The sequence below is a fragment of the Arachis hypogaea genome, chromosome 2 (assembly GCF_003086295.3).
Source record: "Arachis hypogaea cultivar Tifrunner chromosome 2, arahy.Tifrunner.gnm2.J5K5, whole genome shotgun sequence".
In the NCBI taxonomy this organism is placed as follows: domain Eukaryota; kingdom Viridiplantae; phylum Streptophyta; class Magnoliopsida; order Fabales; family Fabaceae; genus Arachis; species Arachis hypogaea.
Genome location: NC_092037.1, coordinates 80,411,770 through 80,419,452, shown reverse-complemented (window position 1 = coordinate 80,419,452; position 7,683 = coordinate 80,411,770). Strand labels below are relative to the sequence as shown.

The window sequence follows — 7,683 nt, the reverse complement described above, 5'->3', positions numbered from 1 at the left end:
GGCTAGCCATGTCTAATTTCTTTAGACTAAAGCTTTAGACTAACATTGCATGATTCCTTGAATTCTTATTAAAAATTTTGAATCTCTTTATTTTCTTTTCCACATAAATTTCAAAAAATCCAAAAAAATTACAAAATCATAAAAACCAAAAATATTTCTTGTTTGAGTCTGGTGTCTAATTCTAAGTTTGGTGTCAATTGCATGTTTCTGTTCTTCTTGCATTTTTCATGTGTCTTCATTGATCTTCAAGTTGTTCTTGATGATTTACTTTCTCTGATCTTTAAATTCTCTTGTCTTTAGTGTTTTGTTATTTCTCATATGCATTCTCAATTTGTTAGTGTCAATAGTATACAAACTTCTAAGTTTGGTGTCTTGCATGCATTTCTTGTTTGATTTTAGTTTTCCATGTTTAGTTGCATTTTGATTGTTCATTAAAAATCCAAAAAAATTTTAATTTGTGTCTTTTCAAGTCAATAATACAGAGAATTGAAGATTCAGAACATACAGTAGAGGAATTACACAGAAAAAGCTGGGTATTCAAAACACCCAGTGAGGAAGGAAAATTGGCGTTTAAACGCCAGCCTGGATACCTGGCTGGGCGTTTAACGCCCAAAAGGGTTGCATTTTGGGCGTTTAACGCCAGGATGGCACAAGAGTGAAGATTCTGTTTTTAATTCAATTTTTTTTCAAGTTTTCATAGTTTTTAATCAAATCTTTTTCAAATCATATCTTTTCAATCATATATTTTCAAAATCAATTTCTTTCCATTTCCAAAAATACTTGCTAACAATTAATGATTTGATTCAACATTTCAAGTATGTTGCCTTTTCTGTTGAGAAAGGTTTAATGTTTGAATCATATCTTTTCTTGTTAGCCAAGTCATTAATTTTCAAAATCAAATCTTTTTAAATTGTTTTTCAATCATATCTTTTCAATCATATCTTTTTAAAACCATAACTTTTCAATCATATCTTTTTAATCACATCTTTTTCAAAATATTTTTCAAATCATATCTTTTTGATTTCTAATTTCAAAATATTTTTCAAAAAAATCACTAATTTCTTTCAAATCATAGTTTTCGAAAATCATTTATCATTTTTCAGAATTCTTTTAAAATCTTTTACTTTATTTTTGAAAAATTCTTCCCCTCTTTTCACATCCTTCTATTTATGGACTAACATTTCTCCTCAATGCACAATTCGAACTCTATCTTTCTTGATAAGTTGGAATTCTTCTACCTTCTCTTTCTATTTTTCATTTCCTCTGACACATCAAGGAATCTCTATACTGTGACATAGAGGATTCCATACTTTCTTGTTCTCTTCTCTTTCATATGAGCAGGAGCAAAGACAAAAGCATTCTTGTTGAGGCTGACCCTGAACCTAAAAGGACCTTGAAGCGAAAGCTAAGAAAAGCTAAAGCACAACTCTCTGTAGAGGACCTAACAGAAATCTTCAAACAAGAAGAAGACATGGCAGCCGAAAACAACAACAATGCTAACAATGCAAGGAAGGTGCTGGGTGACTTTACTGCACCTACTCCCGACTTCTATGGGAGAAGCATCTCTATCCCTGCCATTGGAGCAAACAACTTTGAGCTTAAGCCTCAATTAGTTTCTCTAATACAACAGAATTGCAAGTTCCATGGACTTCCATTGGAAGATCCTCATCAATTTTTAGCTAAATTCTTGTAAATCTGTGACACTATCAAGACTAATGGGGTTGACCCTAAGGTCTACAGACTTATGCTATTCCCTTTTGCTGTAAGAGACAGAGCTAGGATATGGTTAGACTCACAACCTAAAGAAAGCCTGAACTCTTGGGAAAAGCTAGTCAATGCCTTCTTGGCAAAGTTCTTTCCACCTCAAATATTGAGTAAGCTTAGAGTGGAAGTCCAAAGCTTCAGACAGAAGGAAGGTGAATCCCTCTATGAAGCTTGGGAAAGATACAAACAATTGATCAGAAAATGTCCTTCTGACATGCTTTCTGAATGGAGCATCATAGGTATCTTCTATAATGGTTTGTCTGAACTGTCCAAGATGTCATTGGACAGCTCTGCTGGAGGATCTCTTCATCTGAAAAAGACGCCTGCAGAAGCTCAAGAACTCATTGAAATGGTTGCAAATAACCAATTCATGTACACTTCTGAAAGGAATCCTGTGAACAATGGGACGAATCAGAAGAAAGGAGTTCTTGAGATTGATACTCTGAATGCCATATTGGCTCAGAAAAAAATATGGACCCAGTAAGTCAATATGATTTCTCAAAGTCTGTCTGGAATGCAAGCTGCACTAGGCAGTACTAAGGATGCTTCATCTGAAGAAGAAGCTTATGATCCTGAGAACCCTTCAATGGAAGAGGTGAATTACATGGGAGAACCCTATGGAAACACCTATAATCTCTCATGGAGAAATCATCCAAATCTCTCATGGAAGGATCAACAGAGACCTCAACAAGGTTTCAACAACAATAATGGTGGAAGAAACAGGTTTAGCAATGGCAAGCCTTTTCCATCATCTTCTCAGCAACAGATAGAGAATTCTAAGCAGACCCACTCTGACTTAGCAACCATGGTCTCTGATCTAATCAAAACCACCCAAAGTTTCATGATTGAAACAAGGTCCTCCATTAGAAACATGGAGGCACAAGTGGGTCAGCTGAGTAAGAAAGTTACTGAACTCCCTCCTAGTACTCTTCCAAGCAATACAGAAGAGAATCCAAAAAGAGAGTGCAAGGCCATCAACATCGCCGAATTTGGAAAGGAGGAAGAGGCAGTGATCGCCACTGAGGAAGACCTTAATGGACGTCCACTGGCCTCCAATGAGTTCCCTAATGAGGAACCATGGGAATCTGAGGCTCACACTGAGACCATAGAGATTCCACTGGATTTACTTTTGCCATTCATGAGCTCTGATGAGTATTCTTCCTCTGAAGAGGGTGAAGATGTCACTGAAGAGCAAGTTGCTAAATACCTTGGAGCAATCATGAAACTAAATGACAAGTTATTTGGTAATGAGTCTTGGGAGGATGAACCCCCTATGCTCACTAAAGTACTGAATGACTTGACTAGGCAGAAATTACCTCAGAAGTGACAGGACCCTGGGAGGTTCTCAATACCTTGTACCATAGGCACCATGACCTTCAAGAAGGCCCTATGTGACCTAGGGTCAAGCATAAACCTCATGCCTCTCTCTATAATGGAGAAGCTAGGGATCTTTTAGGTACAAGCTACAATAATCTCACTAGAAATGGCAGACAATTCAAGAAAACAAGCTTATGGACTTGTAGAGGATGTTCTGGTAAAGATTAAAGACCATTACATCCCTGCTGATTTCATAGTCCTAGATACTGGAAAGTACATGGATGAATCCATCATCCTTGGCAGACCCTTCCTAGCCACAGCAAAGGCTGTGATTGATGTTGACAGAGGAGAATTGATCATTCAAGTGAATGAAGAATCCCTTGTGTTTAAGGATCAAGGATATCCCTCTGTAACCATGGAGAGGAAGCATGAAGAGCTTCTCTCAAAACAGAGTCAAATAGAGCCCCCACAGTCAAGCTCTAAGTTTGGTTTTGGGAAGCCACAACCAAATTCTAAGTTTGGTGTTGAACCCCCACATTCAAACTCTAAGTTTGGTGTTGGGAGGTTCCAACATTGCTCTGAACATCTGTGAGGCTCCATGAGGGCCAATCGTCAAGCTACTGACATTAAAGAAGCGCTTGTTGGAAGGCAACCCAATGTTATATTTATGTATTTTCCATTGTTATTTTATGTTTTCTATAGGTTGATGATCATGTGAAGTCACAAAAACAATTGAAAAAGCAAAAATAGAATGAAAAATAGAAAGAAAAACAGCACACCCTGGAGGAAAAGCTTGTTGGTGTTTAAATGCCAGTAAGGGCAGCAAATGGGCGTTTAATGCCCAGTCTGGCACCATTCTGGGCGTTTAATGCCAGAAAGGGGCACCAGACTGGCGTTTAACGCCAGAAAGGGACAAGAAGCTGGCGTTAAACACCAGAAATGGGCACCAGCCCGGCGTTTAACGCAAGAATTGGCATAAAGAGCATTTTTGCTCGCCACTTGGTGCAGGGATGAATTTTCCTTGACACCTCAGGATCTGTGGACCCCACAGGATCCCCACGTACCCCAACACTATCTCTCTTCTTCACCCATTCACCAATCACCTCAACACCTCTTCCCCAAAAACCCCTCACCTATCAAATCCCACTATTCTTCTCACCATTCACATCCATCCTTCATAAAACCTCACCTACCTCACCATTCAAATTCAAACCACTTTCCCTCCTAACCCACCCTCACATGACCGAACCCTACCCCTCTCTCCACCCCTATATAAACCCATCTTCACTCCTTCATTTTCACACAACCAAAACACTACTTCTCCCCCTTGGCCGAACCACAAAGCCACCTCCATCTCCTCTATTTCTTCTTCTTCTACTCTCTTCTTTCTTCTTTTGCTCGAGGATGAGCAAACCTTCTAAGATGGTGTGGTAAAAGCATTGCTTTTTGTTTTTCCATAACCATTTATGGCATTTAAGGCCGGAGAAACCTCTAGAAAGAGGAAAGGGAAGGCAAAAGCTTCCACCTCCGAGTCATGGGAAATGGAGAGATTCATCTCAAGGGTGCATCAAGACCATTTCTATGAAGTTATGGCCAAGAAGAAGGTGATCCCCGAGGTCCCTTTCAAACTGAAAAAGGGTCAACTTTGATCAATGGTTGGACCAAGTCCTCATAGACAATTGTGAAGAGGGCGTTCAATGGAAGAGAGATTCAAGAGAGAAGCCGGTTCAACTAAGAAGGCATGACCTCAAGCCCATCACCAAGAAAAGGGTGGAGCAACTAAGAGAACCTCATCAAGAGAATGAGGAAATTCCTCATGATGAAATCCCTGAGATGCCTCAAAGGATGCACTTTCCTCCACAAAACTATTGGGAGCAAATCAACACCTCCCTAGGAGAATTGAGTTCCAACATGGGACAACTAAGGGTGGAGCACCAAGAACATTCCATTCTCCTCCATGAAATTAGAAAAGATCAAAGAATCATGAGAGAGGAGCAACAAAGACAAGGAAGAGACATTGAGAAGCTCAAACACTCCATAAGATCTTCAAGAGGAAGAACAAGCCACCATCACTAAGGTGGACCCGTTCTTTAACTTCCTTGTTCTTTATTTTCCTGTTTTTCGAATTTTTATGCTTATGTTCATCTATGTTTGTGTCTTATGATCATTAGTGTCTTAGTGTCTATGCCTTAAAGTTATGAATGTCCTATGAATCCATCACCTTTCTTAAATAAAAAATGTTCTTAATTGAAAAAGAGAAGAATTGCATGAATTTTGAATTTTATAATAGATTAATTATTTTGATGTGGTGGCAATACTTTGGTTTCTGAATGTATGCTTGAACAGTGCATATGTCTTTTGAATTTGTTGTTCATGAATGTTGGCTCTTGAAAGAATGATGAAAAAGGAGACATGTTACTGATGATCTGAAAAATCATAAAAATGATTCTTGAAGCAAGAAAAAGCAGTGAATTCAAAAAAAAAAGAGAGAAATAATAAAGTTGTGATCCAAGGCAAAAAGAGTGTGCTTAAGAACCCTGGACACCTCTAATTAGGGACTCTAGCAAAGCTGAGTCACAATCTGAAAAGGTTCACCCAGTTATGTGTCTGTGGCATGTATGTATCCGGTGGTAATACTGGAAGATAGAGTGCTTTGGGCCACAGCCAAGACTCATAAAGTAGCTATATTCAAGAATCATCATACTTAACTAGGAGAATCAATAACACTAACTGGATTCTGAGTTCCTATAGAAGCCCATCATTCTGAATTTCAAAGGATAAAGTGAGATGCCAAAACTGTTCAGAGGCAAAAAGCTAAAAGCCCCGCTCATCTAATTAATACTGATCTTCATAGATGTTTTTGGAATTCATTGCATATTCTCTTCTCTTTATCTTATTTGATTTTCAGTTGCTTGGGGACAAGCAACAATTTAAGTTTGGTGTTGTGATGAGTGGATAATTTATACGCTTTTTGGCATTAATTTTAGTATGTTTTTAGTATGTTTTAGTTAGTTTTTATTATATTTTTATTAGTTTTTAGTTAAAATTTACTTTCCTGGACTTTACTATGAGTTTGTGTGTTTTTTTGTGATTTCAGGTATTTTCTGGCTGAAATTGAGGGACCTGAGCAAAAATCTGATTTAGAGGCTGAAAAGGACTGCAGATGCTGTTGGATTCTGACCTCCCTGCACTCGAAGTGGATTTTCTAAAGCTACAGAGGCCCAATTGGCGCGCTCTCAACTGCGTTTGAAAGTAGATATCATGGGCTTTCCAGCAATGTATAATAGTTCATACTTTGTCCGAGATTTGATGGCCCAAACGGGCGTTCCAAGTCAGCTCAAGAATTCTGGCGTAAAACGCTTGAACTGGCACAAGAATGGGAGTTAAACGCCCAAACTGGCACAAAAGCTGGCGTTTAACTCCAAGAAGAGTCTCTACATGAAAATGCTTCAATGCTCAGTCCAAGCACACACCAAGTGGGCCCGGAAGTGGATTTTTATGTCATTTACTCATTTCTGTAAACCCTAGCTACTAGTTCTCTATAAGTAGGACCTTTTGCTATTGTATTAGAAGTCTTTTGATCACTTGAATCTTTTGATCATGATTTTTTATGATTGAATCCTCTTTGGGAGGCTGGCCATTCGGCCATGCCTAGACCTTGTTCTTATGTATTTTGAACGGTGGAGTTTCTACACACCATAGATTAAGGTGTGGAGCTCTGCTGTACCTCGAGTATTAATGCAATTACTATTGTTCTTCTATTCAATTCGGCTTATTCTTGTTCTAAGATATCACTTGTTCCTCAACTTGATGAATGTGATGATCTGTGACACTCATCATCATTCTCACTTATGAACGTGTGCCTGACAACCACCTCCGTTCTACCTTAGATTGAGTGGATATCTCTTGGATCCCTTAATCGGAATCTTCGTAGTATAAGCTATAATTGATGGCGGCATTCAAGAGAATTTGGAAGGTCTAAACCTTGTCTGTGGTATTCTGAGTAGGATTCAAGGATTGAATGACTGTGACGAGCTTCAAACTCGCGATTGTGGGGCGTTAGTGACAGACGCAAAAGAATCACTGGATTCTATTCCGACATGATCGAGAACCGACAGCTGAATAGCCGTGATGTGACAGAGCGTGTTGAACATTTTCACTGAGAGGATGGGAGGTAGCCACTGACAACGGTGAAACCCTACATACAGCTTGCCATGGAAAGGAGTAAGAAGGATTGGATGAAGACAGTAGGAAAGCAGAGAGACGGAAGGGACAAAGCATCTCCATACGCTTGTCTAAAATTCTCACCAATGAATTGCATAAGTATCTCTATCTTTATTTTATGCTTTATTCATAAATCATTCATAACCATTTGAATCTGCCTGACTGAGATTTACAAGATGACCATAGTTTTCTTCATACCAACAATCTCCGTGGGATCGACCCTTACTCGCGTAAGGTTTATTACTTGGACGACCCATTGCACATGCTGGTTAGTTGTCGAAGTTGTGATAAAAAGTTGAGATTGCAATTGAGCGTACCATGTTGATGGCGCCATTGATGATCACAATTTTGTGCGCCATTCTACGGAAGTGAATTGTT

General features: G+C 38.9%; 1 non-coding gene across 1 annotated transcript; it reads right to left on the bottom strand.

Moving 5' to 3' along the window:
* Positions 1-1,876: 1,876 nt before the first annotated feature.
* Positions 1,877-1,984, bottom strand: LOC112765492 (small nucleolar RNA R71). Its single transcript, XR_003183796.1, has one exon. It is a non-coding gene; the product is annotated as a small nucleolar RNA R71 (small nucleolar RNA).
* Positions 1,985-7,683: the final 5,699 nt, after the last annotated feature.